General features: G+C 38.6%; 1 long non-coding RNA gene across 1 annotated transcript; it reads left to right on the top strand.

Annotated features, from left to right (window-relative positions):
- The first annotated feature begins 2,238 nt into the window (after positions 1-2,238).
- Positions 2,239-25,402, top strand: LOC119865209. The gene is made up of 3 exons (XR_005376429.1): positions 2,239-2,364; positions 5,139-5,328; positions 25,256-25,402. It is a non-coding gene; the product is annotated as an uncharacterized LOC119865209 (long non-coding RNA).
- Positions 25,403-26,650: the final 1,248 nt, after the last annotated feature.

Below are 26,650 nucleotides of genomic sequence, written 5' to 3' on the forward strand. Positions count from 1 at the left end.
GCTATAAACTAATTGTTAGAAAATATTTTAATATAAGCAGAATAGATTGAAAAAGCCATTTATTCATGTAAATTCACAGTCTGTTCTGTTCAAACTGACAAAATAAACAAACTCCCAAAGTTTTACAGGCATTTTGACCTCATTCTCAGATTTGCAAAACAGCAATAATTGAATTTGCATAAATCATATTATCTAACATTTATTAATGCACTGACAATGTGGCATATTCTCATGGATTATTTTTCTTAAGCCTCATGATAACTATTAACATGATGAAAGATTATTTCCAATTTACAAGTGGCAAATGTAGTAGGAATTAGAACCAAGAATCTCTAGCCAGGTCTAGCCCTTGACACACTAGTGAAATAAATGAAATATTTCCTCACTTTATATATGTTATATTTATTTTTTTAAAGATTTCATTTATTTATGAGAGAGAGAGAGTGCACAAGCACAGGAGTAGGCACAGGGAGAGGAGCCCAATACAGGGCTTGATCACAGGACCCTGAGACCGTGACCTAAGCTGAAACCAAGAGACGCTCAACTGACTGAGCCACTCAGGTGCCCCTTATATATGTTTTAATGTAACACATTTTGAGTACCTACTATGTGTAAATTACAGTACTAAATTCTGGAGAAGTAAAAATAAGATACAGCTCCTACGCTCAAAAGCAATTTAAAATTTAATAGAGCACACAGACATATACAGAAATACTATAAAGTACTAAATTAAGTTGGTACCTGGCACCTGGTTGGCTCAGTTGGTTAAGCATCTGCCTTCAGCTCAGGTCATGATCCCAGGGTCCTGGGATTTAGCCCCGCATCGGGCTACCTGCTCAGCAGAGAGCCTGCTTCTCCCTCTCCCTCTGCCGCTCCACCTGCTTGTGCTCATGCTCTCTGTTAGGAAAAAAATAAAATCTTTTAAAAAAACCAAAAGAATAAAATAATTAATTAACTTGAAAGAGGTCGTGGTGAAAGGAGTCCTGGATATGTACCAAGAAAGGAGGTAGCACATGAGAACATCACTATTATGATAGATTGAGTGCACCCTTCAGCCTTTCCCAGTAACAGAATTAACAGTGTACACTGCACCATTCAGAGTCTTGGACAAAACAATGGATGGCTAATAGAGGTGTATCCTTCTTCTGAAGATATCCTGGGTCAGCCTTCAATTCACTCCCCTACATCCCTCATCCACCCTCAGGATCCCCCTGTTGCAGCCCCACTTACTCAGACCACCTACACTGAGTTTCTCTCTCTCACTGACCACTCACAGGAACAGGCTCTTTCCTGTGGAAGCTGAGGAATGCCTCCTCTTAACCTCTTTCATCTATTTAGGCTCCTTTAGCAGAATACTGTGGTCTGGGTGGCTTATGAGCAATGGACATTTATTTCTCACAGTCCTGGTCACTGGGAAGTCCAAGATGAAGGTGTAGCACATTTAGTGTCTGGTGAGACCCACTTACTGGCTCATAGACCACCATCTTTTTGCTGTGTCATTACATGGTGGAAGAGATGAAGTAGCTCTCTGATAAAGGGGCTACTTCTATTTGCCAGGGCTCTACCTTCATGACCTAATCACTTCCCAAAGACCTTACCTCCAAATTTCATCATATAAGGGGGTTAGGTTTCAACATATGAATTTGGGAACAATACAAACATTCAGTCTTTTTTTCTAACAGCTCTTTCCCTTATTAATACTAACCCTAACCCTAACCCCTAACCCTACCCCTAGCCCTAACCCTAATCTAACCTAGTAAGATGTGCTTATTTTTAAAATTCAAACCATTCAAAAGGATAGGAAGAAAAATACAGACCACATTGGTTTCCATCATCCATGTGCCTAGGACTAACTAACAGGCCCCTGGGCATCTGTCCCTTGAGCTTGTTCTCTTATACACAAGGACACCCACACACATCCTCACACATACACTTGCACACACCATATACATCTACATACCACGTTCACTTCAGACAACACCTGGGAGACCCAGAATCCTGTACCACCCAGAGATGGAGCAAGGATTGTCATGGAGGCCTCAATAAATGATATCTAAGTCCTAAGCATGGGGACAGTTAGAAAAAGATTAACCCTCTCCTCACTCAGAGCATAGCATTCACAGTATTGGCACCAAAACTTGTGGTAACAAAAGAGTCCTCTGTTGAGAACTTTTCTTGAGTGGACACCAGCATTATGAGGACACAGGTGGCATTATTTGCCCAGGCCTCCTTCAGTGGCACGAGTCTCAGAGATGGCATTGCTGGGAGCAATAGGGGCAGGGTAGCCATGTATAGTTTCCCAGGAAGTAGGCACATTATTGAAGCAAATCAGATCAAGAGAGGAGGAAAATGCTGGACACATTTGTAAGTAAAACTACATGGCACAAAGCACTCCCTAAGGACTCCTAGAATTGCTGGAAAGAAATTTGCCATGAGTGTTAGGTCCTTAGAATGCACAAGACAGATTTTGAAAAAATGACTGCTTTGTAGCTGTTATTCTGACTCTTAGGATTCTGATGTGGGAAATGTGGGAGACATAGCAGGACAAATAAGTACTCCTGACAGGGCAGATAAGACCTGGAATCTGAGCTTGCCAAGACCCTGACATCAGCGAGCTGCAGAGCAGATACCTCTCCGCTGCCCACTGTAGCCGACACCAGATAGCATAAAGAGACAGCCAGCTATAAAGAGTCAAAAACAAGAGCTGCAATCAAACAATCTGGGGGATACAGACATTTTCCTTAAGGCAAGTCACAAGATACTCTGTAATAGAATACAGCCCCTTAAATAAAGCATCCTTACTGCAAAATCTCCACTGGCAGAGTTCTAGTATGTGAACCATGCAAGTTTTAAAATAAATCCATGCAAAAAAAGTTAAAATGAATATTTTTTCTGTCTTGTTTTTTAAAATAACAAAGGATAGGAATTCAAATTGTACTAAATACTGGAGATGACCAAGAGTGATGCAAGCTAGGGAAAATGTGTGCAATTAGGAGACAGGGGAGAGACCAGAACTTCTCAGGATATAGAATCACAAATGAGGCATCATCCCTACTCTACAAAATATGAGTTTGCCAGGAGATAAAACATAATTTGCTGAAACATGTTTGTAAATGTTTACGTTTTTTATAACCCAATTGACATTTGTTTTAAAATTATATCCATTTTCTATTATTGCTTCTGGTAGATTTTTATATTTAGTTCTATAAAACAATGGCATGCTTCCTTTTTTAAATAATTCAGTTCAAGGTTTCTATCTTGATGTTTGCTGAGAGGTTCAAGATACCAATATCATCTAAATAAAAAAAAGAAAACTGACTTTCAGTTTGAAAAAAATCTTAGAATTAACCAGAGGTTCAAAGTAATAAGGGCATATTTGGGCAGGAAAAAAAGAAAAACCCTTTAGCTAGAGAAATTCAGCATGAGTAAAAAATTAACAGGTATCTCCTCTGGGCTTCTGTTCTTTAATGTCCTCTAGAGTGTTAGACTCACCTTGCTATGCCTTGACCTCACACAGCCTCTTCTGACATGGACTGATGCCCTTTGGTTTCAAATAAATGCTGTTTTCTGGAGACTTTTACTCCTTTTCTGGCCATCATCCCAGAAATATTGATCAGCTTATTGCCACTGCCCTGTTTTTCCTCAGAATGGCGCCAGAGTGATCTCTTAAAACACAAATTTCATCAATGCCTCTACTGCTTAAACCTCTGTGGTTATTCCCTATCTTCTCCCCCATAAAAATACTCAATGTCCATAAAAGGACTGAGAGGACCTTCATAATCTAGATGCTGCCCAGCTTCCAGCTTCAATTGAACCCACTGAAAACCAGTCTGGTAAAAGAGCTCACATAAGGTCCCCACTAACTGCTAATGGATCCATTTCCATAAGAACCCCTGTCACATAGAACTGGGCTAGGTTTTGTAATTTGAATTTCTACTTCCAGAACTTCTGCATTACCCCAGTGAAAACTGAAAGTTAGCATTTTCAGTTTCAGTTTTATTTAGAAAAATAGGAATCACACACTATTTCTAGCATATTACAGTAGTCTTTCCTTATCCATGGGGGTATATGATCTAAGACCCCCCAGTCTTACAACATACTATAATAATAGTAACATGAGTGTGGTCTCTCTCTCTCTCTCTCTCTCTCTCTCCTTCATACACACATACCCTCTCTCTCTCTCAAAATATTATTGTACCGTATTCACCCTTCTTCTTATGACAAAATGAGATAATAAAATGCCTACATGGTAAGAGAAAGTGAAGAAAATGATGTACACTCTGTGACAAAGCATTGGTAGAAAACGGTAGAAGGCTACCGTTGACCTTCTGATGATCCATCAGAAGAAGGATCGTCAGCTATCAGACCATGCTTGATGCCACTGGCCACAAAACTGCCAAAAGCAAAACTGCAGATGAGTGGGGACCACTATAATTACTTGAAAACTTTGGTCAGAGTTGAAGCTAGACCTCTAATGACGGTACTCAGAAAGTTATTCCAACTCATTTGAAAAAACTTAAGATTTTTAATTTAGTTATTCATGAGACACACACAGAGAGAGGGGCAGAGATGCAGGCAGAGGGACAAGCAGGCTCCATGCAGGAAGCCTGATGTGGGACTTGATCCTGGGACTCCGGGATCATACCCTGAGCCAAAGGCAGATGCTCAATCACTGAGCCACCTACTTTCTCTGTTTCACTTCTTTAATCTGACATACTTTAATATCATATTGTTTGCTTAATTCCAACATTGCTAGTCTCTTTTCTTTCTTTTTTTTTTTCAGTCTGTTTTCTATGAGGCAGCATTTCCTAGGTCACGATTATCATGCTAACTCTGGTATTTCACTACTTTTAAGGGGGTCCACCCCTTGGAAGAGTCTAGGGTGTGCTTTTCATCATCTGAGGGCATCAGACCTCAGGAGTAAAAGAACTCTGTGAGATCTGTCCTCCTTTCTACCTTGATCTCTATTGTTCTAGGAGTTTCCTCTCTAATGTGTGCCTTCTAGCTCTCTCCGAATGTTCCTACAAAGATGTCAAAAGACCCAAAGCCCAATCATCTCTGGACTGTGCTCAGTGAAACATGCAGTCTAGAGCTGATCATATAATAATACGGGATTAATTGGCTCTTTGCCTTTACAGTGATGTAACCTTGTGTGGCAGGTGGCGATTGGCCCCTGGCAATCAAAGCTGCCAAGTGCGTGACCTGGTGTCTCTTGATGTGATCAAGACCTGGAAACCCACAGCAAATGAGTCAGCCCTGACACGGAGACCCTTTAGCTCTGTAGCCCTCACCTCTGAATGCCTGATCCTGCACTGGAGACTTTCTTAGGTATGTGGATCTAACATTCTTCCAGATTCAGCTCACCAGTAGGGGGACTATTTCTTCCCATTTTCATGGGATATATATGTTATAGATATATATTATTTTAATTTTATGGATATATATTATATTAATATGTAGCCAAAGAATTTTATTTTGAAATAATTTTAATAGAACTATTTGATAATGACATCAAAAATAATAAAACCAATGTGTCATTCAGTAAAGCATATTTCAAAATATTGTATATTTAAGTTATTTTAGCACTCCCTTTCAGTCTCAAAAGTATCCCAGTTTGTGATAGTTACTAGAAAGGAGGTGGATGGGGGGATGGTTTAAAAAGGTGATGAGGATTAAGGAGTACACTTGCTATGATGAGCAACAGGTGATATATGAAAGTGTTGAGTCAGTGTATACACCCCAAACTAATATTATATTGTATGTTAACTACTTCGAACTTAAATGAAACCTTTTTAAAAATTTAATTTTCTAAAAAAAAAAAAAAAAAAAAAAGGTGTCCCAGCTTGGACATGGAATTACATAGTTGCCCTACTAGATAATGTATGATGAGAAGACAGAGGCCCAAATACATATCAAGAGTGGTGTCCATCTTTCTCCCACTGTCACCAGGATATTGCACAGTGAACTGATAGGCCTTAAAGGCAACACATTTGAACAACACTCAGCCACAGCAAACAACCTGCAGGGTGCACAGGCAGAAGGTAGTGCTTTCTTGGCTGATCTTGAGTTCCAGAGGTATGAACAGGGCCCAGGATGCTCCAAATACCTCCAACCAGCTGTGTGTTTGGTTGGGAGCTCCCTGAGATCTACGATGGGGCCAGCCCAGGCATAGAGGGGTTTCAGGTCCCAGCCATGGAAGAGAGATCAGATCATACAGACAGCAGCCTGGATGGCCAGTGGGGCAGCAGCTACCTGCAAAACAGAGGACCCTGCCACAGGACAGAGCAGCAAAGGGACAGGCCAAGCCCTTTGCAGGAAATTTCAAGAACTCCTCACTCTCCTGTCAGAAGACATTCTAATAAGTTCCCAGAACAGAGAGATATCATCTTGGGGTAGAGGAGGAGGGAGCGCAAACACAAAGAAATGAGCTATTTAAATTATATCAAACAGGATGTAAACTAGTTTAGAACTTTAGTTACCTTCTAGATCAGACTGCTTATTTTTCTGGGCATTTCTGGGTGTAATGCATGTAAATTTTCAACACTACTAGGCAAGCAGCCTTTTGCAAATCTATATAACTTCTGAAGTTGCTGCTTCCAAATGAGATTAATCAGCTAGCTCTTCTGGGTGATACTGTCTTTAGATTGGAGAATTTCTTCCAGTTGTTGCTCAGGAAAGTTATATTTCTCAGTCTGTGAGTAGTTAGATAGAGGGTGAAAGAGAGAGAGGAGGGACTCCCACGAGATTAAATATGGGAAAAAGTGTTAAAAGGAGAGGTAAGAGAAACTGCATCTATGTTTCCTAGTGTTAGTCCTGTTGAATATTAACAAAGGCTTTCTTTTCAATTACAACATGTTACAAATGGGAAACTGGGCATTGAGGAAACAATATATGTTTCCAAATGCTGAACAATAAGAGCTTTCAGAGGCAGAGTGTAGGGGCCCAGATACCTTTAGGGATTACTCCATGGGCTGTGTTAGTTTTGTGCTAGAACACAAAAGATACCTTGCACCCAAGAGTCTTGAGGAGTTTAGAAACTTCAGATCCTACATATCACAGTCTCAAGTGTAAAATTATCATGCCCTCTGTTTGATCTCTCCCTGGCGCTCTCACTCTGATGACACTGGGGGAAATATGAGAGACACGTGGTAATCTGTTTGGGGAATAAGGGAAAGGTGTTGGAAAAACAGAGAACGTATTCCCTGGGAAACTATTTGAGTTCCACTAAGCAGAAAAATGTACAAACTCACTCCTAATTCACTCTGAAGTGGTGTGTTTCAATTCCCTTGTAAAATACAGAAACACAAAATTGGAATGTGTGTCCCAGCAAGAGCCCTCTTTGAGAGCTTAGGCCAAAGAGAGCAAAATTTACCCAACCACTGTGCGCCATAAATCATAGTCTACAAAACACATAGTTCCTGCCTACCCATTATTTTTCCCCAAAAGAAACAGTATTATTGTGCTTTCTTCACAAAACTAAAATACTATGAAATTTTTAAAAGAAACCAGAAACATAAAAACATTCTTTTTACCCATATGCTGTTGGTTCCACACTCCCTTAATTCATCTCTATCTTCACCATCCTCACTCTCATCTAAGCTGGAAATCTCAACACCGTCTTTTGCTCCTACCTCTCCCGGACTCTCACCACCTTATTATTCTCCCTGACAGTCTTTCTTTTGTTCCTATTGTCACTTCCTGAGTGGACCTCATTGGCATCTCACCTGGCTGTCTGCCTCTTGTGAGCTACCTTCCTCTTCACAACTTAGCCTACACTCAGGTCAGTCTTCCCATTCTCATCCTTTCTGTAAACCACCCCTGGGACCACCTTCCTCACACACAGCTCTGTTACGTCTCTCTTCAGCCCCAATTCTTGATGTCTTCCTGAGTTTGAACAACAAACACTGCAGAAGCACTTACTGGCCTCCATGACCTGCCCCCAATACCCTGTGCTATTGTTTCTTGCCCTATACCTTTTTCAATCATGTTCTGCCACAGTGACATCAGATTATAAGTATTTATTCAAATATCTTCCTACTTTGTAGTGTTTGCACTGCATTCTTCTTTCTAGAATGTTTTTTGCCCCACCTCTCTCCAGCCCCAAACAAATGAAGACTTCTTGAAATCTTACCCATATGGCTAAACAGCTCTAAGAAACCTTCATGATCTTTTCCTGATTTCTGTGACTAAAATTAATGTATCCCTCTCCCATGCTTTCATATGTCTGGACCTTCCCATCAATACTTACACTTTCTACCCTGTACTGCAGACACTTGGGTTTACTTGTCTTTCCCATTACACTGTAACCTGCTTAAGTTCAGATAAATATCCCAGCAAAGTTTGTGGAGTGGAATCTATTACACCTTGTGCTGGTCATAGCCAAGTTCACCATCACTATCAAGTAAATAAGTCAAATAAACTGTTCTTTATCAACAGGCTAATGTCTACCTCAGAAATGTACAAATTACATTTTTTAAAGGTCATATCCTTAGTAAAGTTATTGGTATCTATAATTATCATGTGCTTAAATGCCCTAACTTTTAAAATTATATCTATCAGCATTGACAATAAAGATTTAAAGTTAAGTCAGAATTACCAGGAATTATCCTTTTTTTAAATTATCCTTTATTATAGGAAATTGCAGGAAGAAGCTAATGCGCCCTAGCAAGACACAATGCTTGAAGTCAAAAGATTTAAGTTCAGATCTTCTCTCCTCCACTTATGAACTGCTTGGGCTTAGACAAAGCCCTATACTTGAACCTCAGTTTTCTAGTCTGTAAAATAGGGAAGAAAATGCCTACCTAACTCTTATAGAAAAGGAGTCAAATAATAGATGCAGCAGTACTTTCAGAACTGCAAGTTTATCTACAAAGAATATATACTAGTATTAATCTGAATAAAAGACTTATCCAAAGAACATACTTCAAATAACAGTCTTCATGCTTTGGATAAAGCTAATGAAGTAGAATATTACTACTGTTTTAAGAAGCTGGTGGGTAACTCAAAGATGGCGGTCTTATCTGGATGACTTTGCATTCTACATTCTTATTCCATGCTGGTTGGTAACTCTTAACGCAGGGATTTATGAAAGTCAAGGGCATTTCCTGTCACAATTTGCAGATACAAATTGATTGATCTGCCTCTCCCAATTTTTCCAAAGTTACCTAGGCTATCCCAAGAATACCCAACACGCGACTTCATTCTGCCTGTACCAATCTAGTTTGCTAACATTTGAAAACACATGGGGATACATAAGCCTCTTGTAAAAATTCTACAAGTGTTATAGTGGTCACAGCACTGTAATGAAGGAAAGAAAGAAATTAGGAATAGACAATGGTAGTAAATAACACTAAGAAACACTTGAGCTTGGGTAGTGTGGGTAGTGTAAGGCGCTGTGATGTGAGCCAACAAGCTTCCAAGATAACTGGAAGTTTAACCCTTTGGGTACCAAAGATTTCAAATACATTTTAATAGTTTAAATGATTTTCCAACTTTCTCACCTTGGTGATCAGACTACATGAGCCTTTTTGTTGGTCTTCCAATCCACATTTCCTTTTTCTTTTAAAATTTTATTTATTTATTTGAGAGATGGAGGGAGCAAAACCAGGGGAAGGGACAGAAGGAGAGGAAGAAGCAGACTTCTCACTAAGCACAGAACTTGACACAGGGCTCAATCCCAGGACCCTGAGATGAAGTCAACACTTCACCGACTGAGCCACCCAGGTGTCCCTCCACCACACTTTCAAAAGCCTCCTTATCTTTGCCACTACCTGGAATGGAATGACCCACCTTCTCCAATTGCCCAACTTCTATTCCTACTGATAACCTCAAGTCCAGTGAAATCATCTCTGATACTCTCAGGAAAAGTTATTCACCCCTCCTCTGTGTTTCAAGTACGTTTCTCCTAACACCATTTTAGTACCTATCTTGGGATGTTACAAGTCTTTCTGTACACATCTGTCACTAAATTTCATGATGGCAGGGTTTGAGGGTCTTTTAAAATTTCCTTGCACAAAATGGTGTCAGAGGTGAGTACATTTTGTGTACACAGTAAATACTTAGAAATGTTTATTAAATGAATGAATGTGTTATCAATAATGAAAACCAATTATTATACTATTATATTTAAGTGGTGTCATGGAGATTTATGTCCTACCTGATTCTCTGTTAGTTTATACAGAATGGTATGTATTCTATAAAGTGTCTTTTTTTTTTAATTCCTCCTCTGTGAATATCTCCCCACCCCCATGTAATTTAGGTTCTTTCTCATTGGGTATGATCATTGTCCCTGTTCTCATTTTTTATTTCTACTGTTTCTATTCTCTGTTACTTCCTTCCTGCTCCCCACTTTGATTAATAGGTCCCATGTTCTGTCTCTCTTGTTCTTATGAATCCTTGAAATGTCTTGGCTTAATATATTTCTTGACATGGCATAATTCTTTATTTTGTTTTCATACCTATCATGTGCCAAGGGAAACACATCTTTATACTAGGCAAGATTCTGACATGTCCAATCATAATCAAAATATCCTAGAAGTTTCCCTTCGCTTTCTATCTGCATTGCATCCACTTTGTTCTGGTTCCACCTCCTCACACCTAAATTATAACTGCAATAGCCTCCTAACATCTCCATCTGCATCTGTACTCCCTTTTCTTTCTTTTTTTTTTAATTTTTATTTATTTATGATAGTCACACAGAGAGAGAGAGAGAGAGAGGCAGAGACACAGGCAGAGGGAGAAGCAGGCTCCATGCACCGGGAGCCCGACGTGGGATTCGATCCCAGGTCTCCAGGATCGCGCCCTGGGCCAAAGGCAGGCGCCAAACTGCTGTGCCACCCAGGGATCCCTGTACTCCCTTTTCTAATCAGAACACATATCACCACCAGGCTATTCTTCCTAAAACACTGGTTTCACTTTATTAATCCTAGGCACAGGGCCTTTAATTTCCCTTTGATGATACCCAGCATTCAAGATTCTCACAATCTGGCCACATTCTTTCTCATTTTATTTTATTTATTTTTAAAGATTTATTTATTTGAGGAAAAGGGGAAAAAGAGAAAGAGAGAGACCAAGTGCACAAGTGGGGTGGAGAGGCAGGGGGAGGGGAAGAAGCAGGCTCCCTGCTCAATATTTATTCAAATATCTTCCTACTTTGTAGTGTTTGCACTGCATTCTTCTTTCTAGAATGTTTTTTGCCCCACCTCTCTCCAGCCCCAAACAAATGAAGACTTCTTGAAATCTTACCCATACGGCTAAACAGCTCTAAGAAACCTTCATGATCTTTTCCTGATTTCTGTGACTAAAATTAATGTATCCCTCTCCCATGCTTTCATATGTCTGGACCTTCCCATCAATACTTACACTTTCTACCCTGTACTGCAGACACTTAGGTTCACTTGTCTTTCCCATTACACTGTAACCTGCTTAAGTTCAGACAAATATCCCAGCAAAGTTTGTGAAGTGGAATCTATTACACCTTGTGCTGGTCATAGCCAAGTTCACCATCACTATCAAGTAAATAAGTCAAATAAACTGTTCTTTATCAACAGGCTAATATCTACCTCAGAGATGTACAAATTACATTTTTTAAAGGTCATATCAGCAATGTGGGGCTTGATCCCAGGACTCTGGGCTGAAGGCAGACACTCAACTGACGGAGCCACTCAGGTGCCCCTGTCCTTCTCATTTTCTTTTTCATTTCTCTACACTGATATTCATTCCTCTGTGTCCCCTCTTTTGGCTCTGGGTTGGCCCTGTGATGCTTTTTACCACTGGACTGTGGTGGAAGTGAGGCTGTGGGACTTTAGAGAGGGAGTCTTAGGAAACCTCAAACTAATTTAGGCCTCCTTTCTCAGAAAGTCTGCTTCTTTGCCTAGAACCACTCTGAGTCTATCCTAGCTGAAACCACAGCCTTCCTCCTAGGTCCTAAGAACACTCAGAGGAGAAAAAAAAGATCCTTTTAATCTTGTCTTTCCAAATGTAATGCCAGAGTTCTGGGAGAATGCAATCCAACCTATCATCTGATTTCCTGGACAGTGATAACTGTTTGGTACACAGATAATGGTGACAAAATCACTTCGCCAGCCCTCCATTTCCTGAGCTACTTGTATGAATTTTTGTGGGCCTCCTTTCAGATTGTTAATCGATAAAATTATCTCTTCCAGACTGATCTGCTCCAGTTTCACATCCTAAGTAGTTCAATTCTCATTCCTCACTTCAGACTTCTGCTTCTGGGCAAGATGGAATAACAGAGACCAGATTTACCCTTCAGTCTGAAACAACCAAAAAAAAAAAGGACAAAATATATGAAACAAAGGTGTTCAGGAGACTGAATATCAGACAACTGAAAACAATAATCTCTGAGAAATGTAAAACAAATGAGGGGAGACCGAAGATTGCCCAGCTTACTGCATTCAGAGCATTTCCAGCACACAGAGAAGGAACTCAGGCATAGCCCAGTGAACAACTTGAGTTAAGGAGATGGAGAGTTGACAATTCAGAGACACCAAGGAGGTTACAGTTAAGTGGGACAAAATAAGAGAGGAGAAAACAGTGCAAAGAAAGAAACTTCAGAGGTTTGCAGAAGGCCCTCTCTTAGGTATTCACATATACTAATCAGCATATGCATGAGAGGGAACTAAAATAAAGAGAGATGTTTATTTTATACCACACACAAAAATCAATTTCAAGTAAATTAAGCAAAATAAATTCAAGAAGCAAAAATTCAAAACTCTGAAAAAAATAAAGAGTGTCTCTATCACATCAAGGTAGGAAGTTTTTCTTACATAAGGCACCAAAAAAGCACTGGCCATAAATAAAGATTAATTAATTAACTAAAATTAAACTTTCTGGAGCACAAAGGCAATATATTAAAGTGATACACAAACCATACACAAAGATATTTATAATCCATAAAACCAGTAGGAAATTTTTGCTCAGAATATACAATAAAATTATATATACCCATGTTTTTAAAGACAACCTAGTAACAACAGCAAAAAGTAAAAAGTAAAAAAAATAAACTATTTATATGATATAAAAGGCAATTTTTTAGAAAAGGAGCAATAAATGAGATATATAAAAAATTTCCTAGGAAAATAAAACTACAAAAAAATATCATTTCACACCCAGCTCATGGGTATGCAGCCATTTATTCATTCATCACAGATTCACTGGAACCCTATGAGGTGCAATGCTCTATTCAGAATATAGAAACATTAAAAGGTGAATAAATTATCATTATTTTGTTTACTTTCTCTACTAAAATGAGACCCCAAAGAGGGCAGGCACTGCTTCTTATTCTTCATTGTATCTTCAGCATATAGTACAGTCCCTGGCATGAGGCAGAAAAGTATTCAATGGCAGTAAGCTGATGCAAATCCTACTCTGAGGATTTCACAGTGTGAGGAGAGGGAGACAAGAAAGCAGCAAATCCTAATATTTCACAGGGATACCTGAGAGTGTCCACAGAGGAGCTACATTTTGGAGGATGTCCAGTTCTCCAGCACTTTGGTCAGACTCTACAGGAAGTCAAGATTTGAAATGAGCCTTGGGAAAAAGTTGTTTTGGTTTTTTTCCCCCAAAAAAAGCCTGGCATAGCTTTCTTTTTAACTCGGCACAGAACATATACCATATTATCACACACACACATACCTCAAATAACTAAATCCCTAATAGTAAATAACTTCATCTTCAAAACTCCAGAATGAGGAGGAAGATGAGGAAGAAGAAGAATCTAAGCAATCTATACCCATACAATTTACCATGATGTTAGCATGCTTTACTAGTGGCCATCTTCACTAACATAACTTTATTATTTCACTGCCTTCCTTGATGTTACTTTACTACTTCAGAAAACTTGCCCAGGAAGAAAAAAGTTGTAGGGTCATGTGGGTAGCTCAGTGGTTGAGCATCTGTCTTCAGCTCAAGTCGTGATTCCAGGGTCCTGGGATCAAGTCCCGCAACAGGCTCCTCAAAAGGAGCCTGCTTCTTCCTCTGCCTGTGCCTCTGCCTCTCTCTGTGTGTCTCTCATGAATAAATAAATAATATCTATATTTTTAAAAGAGAAAAATGTTGCAAATAACTTTATTGTTAGTTTCAGGAACTTCCTGAAAATCCTGCTTAAGTGAACATCAAAATATTCAACTTTTCAATGTTCAATCCAATGACTGTTTACTTTTCAAGACCCTTCAAAACTCTTAACTCCACCCATCCTAAACTATCACATCATGATCTCCTCTTAATCCCAGTGAACATCCTCCTCCCACATCCCCATATTGCTGTCTGCCAGCTACTCCAACCTCCACTACCTTCTAAACTTGAAAGACCTTGCCTTAAATCAGACTTCCATTCATTATTAGAGTTCTTGTGAGGTGGTTCCCTGCCCCCTACCATCACCCCTCCCACCTTATCACAGTATAAGTAAACTCAGCTTTGTCTTACCAACCAGTTGTTTGGTGATACTTTCAAACATCTAGCATTCTATACTCCTTTTCCTCCTCTTCATCCTTATACTTATCATCATCATCATCATCATCACCATCACTAACATGGATTGAGTCCTTAACGACATGCCAGGCACTTGCTGATTAGTTTATATACCTAATAATCTCATCCCTTACACAAAGAGTATTTTTAAGCAAGTAAGTAATTAAATTATAGGAGGTATATTCAAGTGAACTGCCAAAATTCTTCCAAAAGAGAGGTTTATGATTTTTACTGTCCTTCTTCATAAAAATTATGGGGTCCAAGTCTCAAAGATATTCTGAAGCAAGTTTCCTTGTTAAGCACCACTGGAAGCCATTTGTGAGTGTGGCCTTCATGGCTCAGCTAAGTTGAGTTCTATTAAAAGAATTCCAACAAGGGAAATAAATGTGCCTCTCCTCTCAATAGTAAAAGGAGGTGACCTTCTCACTGAAAATATTAGCTGATGAAATGAATAATGAAGTTGCCAGAAAAATGAACAAAATAAAGGTAGGGAGACTTTATGGAGGAGAAATGTCTGTTTTGCCTTTCACCTCCAAATAAAGAATAATAGATGTTCCCTTGGCAAACTGTGAGGCAGAAATGGGGTGACTGAGCTTTGCAACTAAAATAATATCAACTGTATATTGTAATTTCACTTTTGCAACACCACAGTTTTGCCTTTGTGGCACTGCCAGTAAAAATTCATTTTCAAGCAGCACAGCTGAACAGCCTGGGCCTTTGCCTTAATTCACTTTTCCTGCTAAGAGCCAAGAAGAGAGGTAGACTTGTATAAGGAGGATGGACGGCAGAGCACTCCATCGGAAGAGGCCACATGCTAAATTAATCATGTTCCAGCCAGAATTTGCAATTCTTTGAGAGATGCTCGAGACAGTATGAAAAATTTAGAGGTAACAGGGAAAGAGGGAGAGTTTGTGAAGCAGAAAGCTTCAGAGGGCACTTTAAATGTGCAGGATGCATTAGAGTTTCTCACACGTGAACAAGATAGCTCCCTTACCCAGAACACAATAAATAAGGACTGTATTCTCATATGTGTGCCCTGCAAAGAGAGCTGGAATGCAGAAATTTCTGATTTGATGGATATTTTCAGGGATTAGTATAATCATGAAAATCATCCATTTTAAAATTTAGCATCAATTCGTCAAAGCCAGCATGGAAGGATTAAAGTCACTCCAAGATGACAAGTCCTGTTGAAGAAGATCCAAGCATGAGTGCTTAGATAAGTTTGGGGTTTCTTTAATTATCATTATTTTCATGTATATTTTCCCTCTCTTCCTGCTTTTATCTAACTAGTTTTATTTCCAAGTTCCTAGCATCTCCACTTCATGTTAGGGACTTCACCACAGCTTTACTACATGAATGTAGTAAATATGATCTGTTCTGTAGTTTCCTTATCATGAAAATTTTTGAATAATTCTTGATCCATCGTAAGTGAAAACTATGAAAGTTTTTTTTTAAGAACAGTTTGTCTAGAGGGACTCTTGATTTTTAGTGTATTTTTTAAAGGAATTTAAAAAATGCTCTAACTACAATAACTTACCATGAATGCAATGCAGTTTAGTTATATCCTATGACAGTTGCAAGAAAAATGTTGTCCTTCCTGAGGACCCTCAGGTAATACCCTTGCAGAACTACTCCATCACACCTCACTCCTGATCTCGACCACATTTCTTCCTACTAATACTGCAATTTCCTTTCTTGTGGTAGGAAGTGGCTTCTGCATGGGCAGAGGAAACTATGGTAAACTTCGGTCTTAGGAAATTAAGAGGCCTCTGCTCTCAGTTGCAATCAGATATGTAAATTGTTGTGTTAAATGATCTCAGGTAGTCACAAGATGAATGAGTGCTGGAGCTAAAGCCCCCTGTCCTCCAGAGCCTCTGGCGGCCAGGGTCTTCTAACACATTCTCCCTCTCTGACTCAGTAATTTAGTCCACATTCTCTACCCCATTCTCTAAAGAGACTTCCCTGCCCCAAATCCCATGTTCTTAATTCTCAGCCTTCAACCAGCAATAAAAATTCATTCCTAGCTGGCTGTTAATAATGACTGACAAGAAGTCTGAAATACAATCCATGTCCACTCTCAGGAGCTCAATTAGTCCTTGGTTGTGGAGAGACATTTTCCTCTTATCATCAATTAATATTTTATGGGTTGCTGTTTCTTTATATTAACTCCATCCCAAACAATTTAGTTTCTGAATTGTCTTTCCCCTCCTCCATCCTCTGCTTCCAGGAGCCTCCCCTCCTCACAGTGAGATGTGAATTACATGTGGCAAGTTGCCCCTAATGCAGATCACCTCTTCCAGTCACTTAAGGAAGCCACTCATGGCCACTAAAGAGCAGTCCTCAAAACTCACTACTGGAATGAGAAAAAGAAACTGAGTTTTACCTAGTACTGAGCTTTTCTTTAGTTCCTCCAATGCCACCATTCAACTCAGCCTGTGTCCCATCTTCCTAGGACACTATTAAGGGATACCACCCCAAGCTCTAACTTGGTCTCATGCTTCTGAGCTCAAGGTACATTTTATTACTTCAGGTAGACCTTTGCTAGCCCTTGCACACTAAGCTGGTATCCTGAATTGTACACTCCCATAGCACGTGGCACTTCTACTTGTATGGCAGCCAATACAACTTACCCTGCTTCTGAAACATCCATCACTACCTTTTTAGGTTGTCTTCCACACCAGATTGAAAAGATCAGTGGGGCTGGTTCATTGTTGTTTTGCCAATGAATAACCAGTGTTTATCAACTAAATGAATAAAGGCAAAAATCATCTTTGATTTTCTTATATCCCCCATAACATCTATCAGGATAACTGAGACATAATAATTAGCATTCAATAAAATGCTATGGATTAAATGCAGGAATAAGAACCCTGAGGATGTCAGCTGAATTCAGCATCCCCCAAATCAACTGGGAAAATCCTTCCTACAATGGTTGTTCCTGATTTCTCAGTGGGCCTCTTGCCTTGCGACTTGGCTTAGATAAAAGCTAGAAAGAACAGCACTACAGGAAAAAAAAAAGAAGAAGAAGAAGAAGAAGAGGTAATATTCAATGGAAACTAAACTGCCACACTCAGAAGTGATATTCTCTTTTTCTTTCAACTCCTACTGTTGAACATTTTTCCCCAACTCCCCAAGAGGGAAAGATCTCCGGAAGCACACCCATTAAAAAAAAAAAAAAAAGTCGCCCTGGTATTTTTTTTATAAGATGTGTGCTATTTAAATTCTTACCCATGAATATGTAGCTAATATTGACTAATGGGAAATGTTAAAGGAAGAAAGCTAAGTTTTTTCAAAGCACATCCATTGAAATTAGGGTCATATGTAAAAAATTTTGTTTAAAAAATTTTTTTCTGAGCTACATCCAAAACTCCAGAGGGCACATTAAATAATGGAAGTATAAACTACTGGGATTTGGTGCTGGTTAGGATGTTGGCACAATACATGGATTCCTGTGTGGTTTTAAAAATTATGGAATTTTTCCCTCTTCCTTTATCTAGTAGCCTCCAAAATTAAAACAGTTTTCTTTTCTTTGTGGAATAATACAAGCTAACCAAATTATACTCTAATATTTTCATTCAATGACTTGGAAAGTCATGAAAATGTTTGTTTGGGGAGTTGCCTATACAGAAAAAGGAAAAAAGGACCATACCAGAAGTATTTTTTTAAAAGAAGATAAAACAAAGAATTCCAAGGATTGTCACAATCTGATCTGCATAAATAAAAGATAATAGCTTCCGTGAGCTAGCCAACCTTTGTGTGGAGTGATCGGTCTGTGGAGAGTCATGTCTGAGAGGCTGCAGGTCATTATGGCAGGATAAAGCCTATTTCTCATTTATATTAAAGAATCTTGCCTGTTAAGGGCTTGATTTGGATCTCAGACATAAATGTGCCCAGGGCTGCTCACCTAGTTAAGTCAATTGCTACATATGCCTTCTCTCCCTAATACACACAGAGTTTATCATTCACAACTCAACCATTACGCCTAATGCTCTTTTCTTGATTTAGAAAGAATAAGTTACATAGATCAGAAGGACTCAAATTGAGGGGATTGGATCATAAAATTTATACCTAATATAGAACTTTTTTTTTCTAATTTTGTATAGAAGATGTGAATTTTCTCCCCATTATATAGAACCTGCTACATCAAGAGAAGACAATAAAACTGTTTCTGTTTTTGTGTTACATATTTGATTTACATTATTATCTGGTTCCAGGCAAGATGGATTGTTCCAAAACAGTATCGGAAGATCTAGGCAATGGAAACTTTTATATGTTAAAAAAAAAGAAGAAAGAAAAGTCAGACAATGCAGTAAACAAAGCCTAACTACAAGAATGGATAAATATGTATTAAGAAACCAAGGAAGGCCATGGATCATGGTGTCTGAAGAACTATGGGTATATTTGAAAGGCTTCCTTGGGCTGGGCATCATAAGGTGACTGTAACTTAAGTGGGGTCTCCCCTCCTCATAGGTCTGCGAGTTTAGAAATTCAGTATATAACTTCAGCAAGACACAATCACAATCAGGCCCTACTGAATTGATTTGCATCAACACTTAATTTTTTAAAAAGATTATCTGTACACAGACTTCCAGTTAAAAAAACAATGGGGTAATTTATGAGGTAATAATAATATAACATAATAGTAAAGTTCTGGTCAGAAGATTCGGGCTCTGGTCTTAGATCTATCTATGTAGTTCCACCTCTGAGATCCTTCATGAGACATGGCCTCTCTGGTTCTCAATTTTCCTAATCATAACTGAGACGTATTAATAGTTAATTCAAATCCATGAGAAAATAGTTCAATAGACAAATGAACAAAAGACAGGAATAAAAGGGCAGTAGTATAGTATGGTGATGTGGTTATCAAACAAAATGTGGGCTACCTAGGAGTCCCCAGATAAATCAATAATGGAGACACTTGTATCAAGATGTTCCACAGTGTAGACAGGATGATTTGAAAAGTAAATGAACAAAGGGCTCATTGTGCAGAGTATTGCTGAATCTGTGAGTTGCAGACCTAAGAAAGATCATAAACTAATTTTATCGGAAGGTATTGCCTAAAACAATTTCTACCTAAATTTGAAGGTAAAAAGTAGAAGGAAATGTATGACTGGACCCAGAAGACGTAGTGACTATGCAGCCATCCTAGAAAGACAGAAGGTAAGCTAAAGACAGGGCCCTTCTAGGCCTAATTCCCACTTGGAACCCTGAGAAGATGCCACTTTGCACCATACTCCCACCCAGAATATGGTAATTACAGCAGAATAAAAGGGCAGTGGAGCACATATAGCCAGCAGGCCTGAAATGGTGGCCCTGAGATTGCAGTGGCTCCATGTGGAGGATGTGGAAGGAATCCTGTCATTCACAGGTGCTCTCAGTGAGGAAGTCAGATGGCAGTGAGAGTAGCAAGCAAGAAGGTTAGCACAGGTTGCCCTCCTGCGGATAAGATATCCCTGAAGGAGGGTCTGTGCTATGGGGTGGGTGGTCAACAGCATCTGAAGAATTGGAAAAGGAACTCCAACTGTGCACAGGGGCTAGATCAAAGGAGAGTCATCAGGACCAAGCAACCAGATGAACAGGGAACATCCAAAACATCCAAACACAAGACCCTTCCTCTTCCAAAAACTCCTATCCTCACTAGACCTGACACTAACCAGTTAAGTAAAAAATAAGAAGTGGCAATTTTCTGGACACATCTCAGTTTTCCAAGGACTGCATTTTTACCTTTATCTTAAGTGTGTGCCTCTCCTTTCTATGTTCATCATAAGTTGTTCCTCCTGAATTTGGACTGTGGGTACCACAACTAAATTGAAGTCCAGCCCACAGCTTTACATTTATCACAGATGTAAGACGATTAAAAACAAGAATAAGAATGCCATCTACTGGCATGGAAAGCAGCAAGGACTCTGGCAAATCTGCATTTAGTTTAAATGGGAAAAAGTCTTATAAAGAAGGAAAACAGGTTTTTTATTATTTTGTTATGAAATGGCGATCGCCAGAGAATGGACAGTCACATATAAATAGTATTAAGAGGACTGATCACAAATAAATAAATTCTTCCTTAGAATTTAAGAAATTCTTTCTCCTGCCTTCATATCTCAATTTTGTACTTACTACTACAGGCTCCTCTGGACACACAAAAAAAATGGTATATATATATATATATATATATATATATATATATACACACATATATAAATGACATGAAAAAGTTCTGTTTGATTGACTTAGCAAACTGTTTCAAAACAACCTAATATTTTTTCAACCATTTAAAATATGTATTCATAAATTTGTTTGCCTATGTAGACAGAACGACAGAGCATGTGACTCTCTTGGCTGTTTCCATTTTCTGTATATTGGAGTTACATTGGATTTTTTTTTGCACAATTTTACAGAAGGCAAGCCAGAGACTGATGAATTGTATTTGCCAATATAGATTACCAATTATATAATTGTGTTAGCTAGTGATAAGTCAAACTTTTAAACTTTTTTCGTAACAAAACATTCAAATCATTTATTTGTTATTTTAAAACATTCAAGCCGGTGTTTTATTAGGTTCTTGATAATGACTTGGTAAAATGTCTACAAAGTGAAGGTTCATTTCATTGCCTACAAATATACAATTGTTCCAGCACCATTTGTGAAAATTATCCTTTCTTCCATTAAAATGTCTTGGCACACATGTTGAAAATCAACTGACCATACATATGCGGGTTTATTTCTGGATTCTATATGCTGTTTCATTAATCTCTGTTCATTTATACACCAATTCCATATTCCCTTAGTTACCATAGTTTTATAGTATGTCTTAATATCAGGTAATATAAGTCATCCAAATTTGTTCTTTAAAAAAAAAAAAAAAGATTTTATTTATTCAAGAGAGATAGAGAGAGAGAGAGAGAGAGGCAGAGGGAGAAGCAGGCTCCATGCAGGGAACCTGATGTGGGACTCGACCCCAGGTCTCCAGGATCACACCTCGGGCTGAAGGTGGCGCTAAAACACTAAGCCACCAGGGCTGCCCCCAAATTTGTTCTTTTTTAAGGTTATTTTGGCTACTTTAGGTCCTTTCAATATAAACTTTACCACCAGCCTATCAATTTTTACAAAAAAAAAGCTGCTTAGATTCTCATTAGGATTGGGTTGAACTTATAGATCAAATTGAGAACTAACAATATGCTCCATGAATATATCTTTGCATTATTTAGGTCTTTTAAAAATTTTGCTAAGCAATGATTTGTAGTATAAAGTTAATTCAAATTTAATCACATACCTACATTTAATGGTTAAAATTATAGAAATTTTAGAAGAAACCAGAAAATTTCCTAATCACCTTATATTTAGCAAAGATTTAATAGTAAAAATCACAAAATATAAGATAAACGATGCCATCAAAATTAAAATTTTGCTCTTTTAAAGACACCACTACAAAAATGAAGGGTAAACCTCAGACTAGGGGAAGCCATTTGCAAAGCACATGTATGAAAAAAAAACGTGTCTAGAATGTTTGAAGAATTCTTACAGTTCAATTAGAAGACAAATCACTTTTTTAAATGGGTAAAAGATTTGAATAGGTATATGATCAAAGGAGATATATAGATGACAAGCACATCAAAAGATGCCCAATATTAGTCCTTAGGGAAGTGCAAATTAAAACTATGATGAGATCTCAGTACATTGCCAGTACACTGGCTAAAATTAAAAAGACTTCTTATAGCAAATGTTGGTGAGGATGTGGAGCTCCAAGGATTTTCATATACTGATGGAAGGAATAATAAATTGTACAATCACTTTTGAAAACAGCATGACAGTTTTAAGTTAAACATACATCTACCAAAAAAAACTCAGTGATTCCATTCCTAGGCATTTAGCTAAGAGAAATAAAAGCAGGGGGGCCTGGGTGGTGCAGTGGTTGAGCATCTGACCTTTGGTTTTGGCTTCAGTTGTAAACTCAGGGTCACAAGAGACAGCCCTGCATGGGGTTCTGCACTCAGCACAAAGTCTATTTGTGATATTCCCTCTTTCTTCCTCTGGCCCTCCTGCTCATGTTCTCTCTCGCTTTCCCTTTCTTTCTCTCTCAAGTAAATAAATCTTTTCTTTTTTAATAAAGAGAGAAATAAAAGCATATGTCTTTACAAATATTGGTAAAGGAACATTCACAGTAGCTTCATCTGTATTAGCCAAAACTGGAAACAACCCAAATGCCCATCAACCAATGAATGGATAAATGAATAGTTATATCCATACAGTGGATTATTACTCAGCAATAAAAAGAAATTAATTTACTCATAAATAAAAAAGAGCACACTCCTGCTATATACATGCAACAACACAGATTAACTCAAAATAATTAAACTGAAAGAAGCCAAACAAACAAAAGTATGCATCTTATTCCATTTATGTAACATTCTATAAAATGGAAAATAAATTTTAGTGACCCAAAACAGATCAGTAGTTTCCCAGGACTAGAAGGAGGGTGGGATGAAAATAAAGGAGAGATTACAAAGAGGCACAAAGAAACTTTTAGGAATATATATTCATTGATCTTGACTGTGGTGATGGTTTTACTAGTGTATACATATGCCAAAACGTATCAAAGTCTACATTTAAATATATGATGTTTATGTCAAGTATACTTTAATAAAGCTTTAAAAATAACGTAACTCGGGATCCCTGGGTGGCGCAGCGGTTTAGTGCCTGCCTTTGGCCCAGGGCGTGATCCTGGAGACCCGGGATCGAATCCCACGTCAGGCTCCTGGTGCATGGAGCCTGCTTCTCTCTCTGCCTGTGTCTCTGCCTCTCTCTCTCTCTCTCTCTGTGACTATCATAAATAAATAAAAAATTAAAAAAAAAATAATGTAACTCAATTGTGGCAAAAAGCTAATAAATAAAATAATATTTTTTAAATGTTTTATTCTTTACTTTGACAAATATACTTTTGTTTTAGTGTTTCTGGTGTTTTAATTGCCAGTGACGTATTGGCACAATATTAATATAATAGGCCTCTTACTCTGGTACTTGTGCACAGGGCAGAGGTACAGAATAATGCGATTGCATCTACAAGCTGGACTCACCACTCCCCCCCCAAAAAAATTTATCACATGGCTGTACCTATAATTTCTATAAACTAATTAAGAGTTCACAGATTATCTCCACAATTGAGTTTGACCATTCAATTATTAAACCCATCTATGCTGATAGATGTGAAAATGTAACATTCAGCATCTCCCATGCTTCTGAATGATCAAGCTGATTGTGTACATTAAAATACAACCAACCACAAAACTGCAGCTCAACCTCAAATGATTGCCAATTAAGTTAGTGTAAAAATAAAGCCACTTTCCCTTTACCTAGAATTAGCCATGTTAACAGAGTCAAAGAAAAGCTTTCAAATCTTCCTCCAGTTTGCTTCCTTTCTATTAGCATTTCTTGCTTCACTTCATTGACAATGAAGTTAGTGACGGTAAGGCATTTTTCCTTTAGTCATGTAGACATGAGAGGTGAAGAGAGAAGTTTCCTCTCTTGCAGCTAAAGAGTTTAAAAGTGGTCTAGAACAACAGTGCAAATAGCATTATAGCTAGTTAAATGCCTAATAAGACAGAGCTCATTTGGTCCATTTCCCTTTATACCAACAAGAATGCTTTAAACAGTCCCAAAAGATTGTAATCATTTACAAGAGTCTTCAAATCTTCAGAAGAAATATCCTTAAGTTCTTTCATAAACTTCCTTTCAGCTGAGGGTCCCGTGGCTGAAGTTTCAACTAACTCTGAGGGACACTCTTTAAGAGTCAATGAACTCATTTTCCAGAGTTGCTATACCAGTTTTCATTCCCAACAACAGTGCAAGAGGGTTCCCCTTTCTCTACGTCCTTGCTAACATCTGTTGTTTCCTGTGCTGTTAAATTTAGCCATTCTATTTATAGCAGCCTTATCAAAAATACCCAAGTGATGGAAGAGCCTAAATGTCCATCAACTGATGAATGGGTAAAGAAGATGTGGTGTACCTGTATGCATGCAAAATGGAATATATATATGATGGAATATTACTCAGCCATAAAGAAGAATAAAATCTTCCATTTGCAATGACATGGATCGAGCTAGAGAGTATTATGCTAAACAAAGTATGTCAGTCAAAAAAGACAATACAATATTATTTCACTCATATGTACAATTTAAGAAACAAAACAATGAATGTGGCAGAAAAAAGAGAGAGGCAAACCAGAAAACACTCTTTTTTAAAAAAAAATTTTTATTGGAGTTCAATTTGCCAACATATAGCATAACACCCAGTGCTCATCCCACCAAGTGCCCCCCTCATTGCCCCTCACCCAATCACCCCAACCCCCTGCCCATTTCTCCTTCCACTACCCCTGTTCATTTCCCAGAGTTAGGGGCCTCTCATGTTTTGTCACCCTCACTGATATTTTCACTCAGTTTCTCTCCTTTCCCTTTATTCCCTTTCACTAATTTTCATAATCCCCAAATGAATGAGACCATATAATAGAAAACAGACTCTTAACCATAGAGAACAAACTGAGGATTGCTGAAGGGGAGGTGGGGGGGATAGGCCACATGGGTGATGGATATTAAGGAGGGCACTTGTGATGAGCATTGAATATTGTATGTAAGTGATGAATCACTAAATTCTATATCTGAAACTAATATTACATTGTATGTTAACAAGGTGGAATTTAAATAAAAACTTGAAGAAAAAAAAAGAATCAATGAGCTCATTACTTTCAGTCCTTCCTCACAGTTTTCTCTTGTTTCAGAGTCCATTGTCAGGATTTTCCAAGTCCTGCCCGTGAGCACTGTCCCAGTCTTCACAGTCTGGCTGCATGGATGATTCTTCATTGGAAGTCCCAATTGGATGAGTATGATTTTGAGGGCATTCCTAAAGGTCCACGTCACTGCTTACCCCAGAGCCTAAGTGTTCAATAAACTTCTATTAAACCAATGTATAAATAAGTACATCTCAGATGTAAACAAACTATGCTGAAAATCTTATATTTAGAATCCAAAATGGTTTGGACCAAACAGGTGAAAATATTGTCTCCTACATCAGAGCATATCTACTTCACAGGGTCACTGTAAGCATTAAATGAAACTGCTGCAGGTATGCACCTCTAATAGGCAATATCTAGAGGCAAGAACCTTAGAGAATATCAAGACAATAAAATAGAATAGCAAAAAAAAAAACAAAAAACACTGAAGCAGCTTGTGAAAGTCACCTGGCTCACGACGAAAAGCAGCAGGGTTAGAACTCAGGTAGCCTCCTAGGCCAGTGCTCCACACTTGAGAACGTCACCACAGAACTCCAGAAATTCCATGGGACTTTCCAATAAATCAAAGACCTTCAGGGTAGCGAGCAACAACATGGACACATTTCAGTGGGGGATACAATGTGACGAAAATAAAGCAAGAGCGAGCAAACCTGCACTGTATGAGACTTCCATGCTCAATGTTTTCTTACTCATTTTCTTAATTCCCCAACATTCTTGATGTGTGCATTTTTATTCTCATAAGGTAACTGAAGTTCAGAAAAGTTAAGTGATGTGCTAAGGAGAGAATTATGGTCTTCTGACTTCAATCAGTGCTATTTCTTCTGTTCAGTACCAACACTGAACTTGGGAATGGCAGCAGGCAGTGAGCAGCAGGAGTGGGTCAGGCTGGAAGAGGCCATATAGGGTGATTGGGCCTGGGAAGGAAGGTCCTTGGGAAAGGATGACACGAAGATAAGTTCACCTGTGTCACAGTGGGAAAGGCCCTTCTGAAACTAAGGCATTGGAATTTAGCAGCCCAGCAGGTGTTCAGTATAGGTAACCACATCAGTTCAGTTGCTCAGGACAGAGAACTTGGTGTCATCCTTCATTTCTCTCTTTCTCACCCTCTGCAGCCAATCTGTTACTAAATTCTCATGTCTCTCCCACCAAATTATATCCAGACTCAAAACCCTATTCTCAACTCTGGAACTACCCCTCCTCTCCAAGCCACTACCTGTGCCCTACTTTAGGGTCCTGGACTCTACCTGGGCTCCCTGCTCTGTCTTTGACTCCTTCAACAACTTCTCAGACCATCACTCAGAATGAATCTTTTCCCCCCAACATTTCATTATGAACATTTTCAAACAGCAAAGAGAAATTTTTTTACAGTGAACCCATATATCC

Source organism: Canis lupus, chromosome 22 (genome assembly GCF_011100685.1).
Source record: "Canis lupus familiaris isolate Mischka breed German Shepherd chromosome 22, alternate assembly UU_Cfam_GSD_1.0, whole genome shotgun sequence".
Classification (NCBI taxonomy): domain Eukaryota; kingdom Metazoa; phylum Chordata; class Mammalia; order Carnivora; family Canidae; genus Canis; species Canis lupus.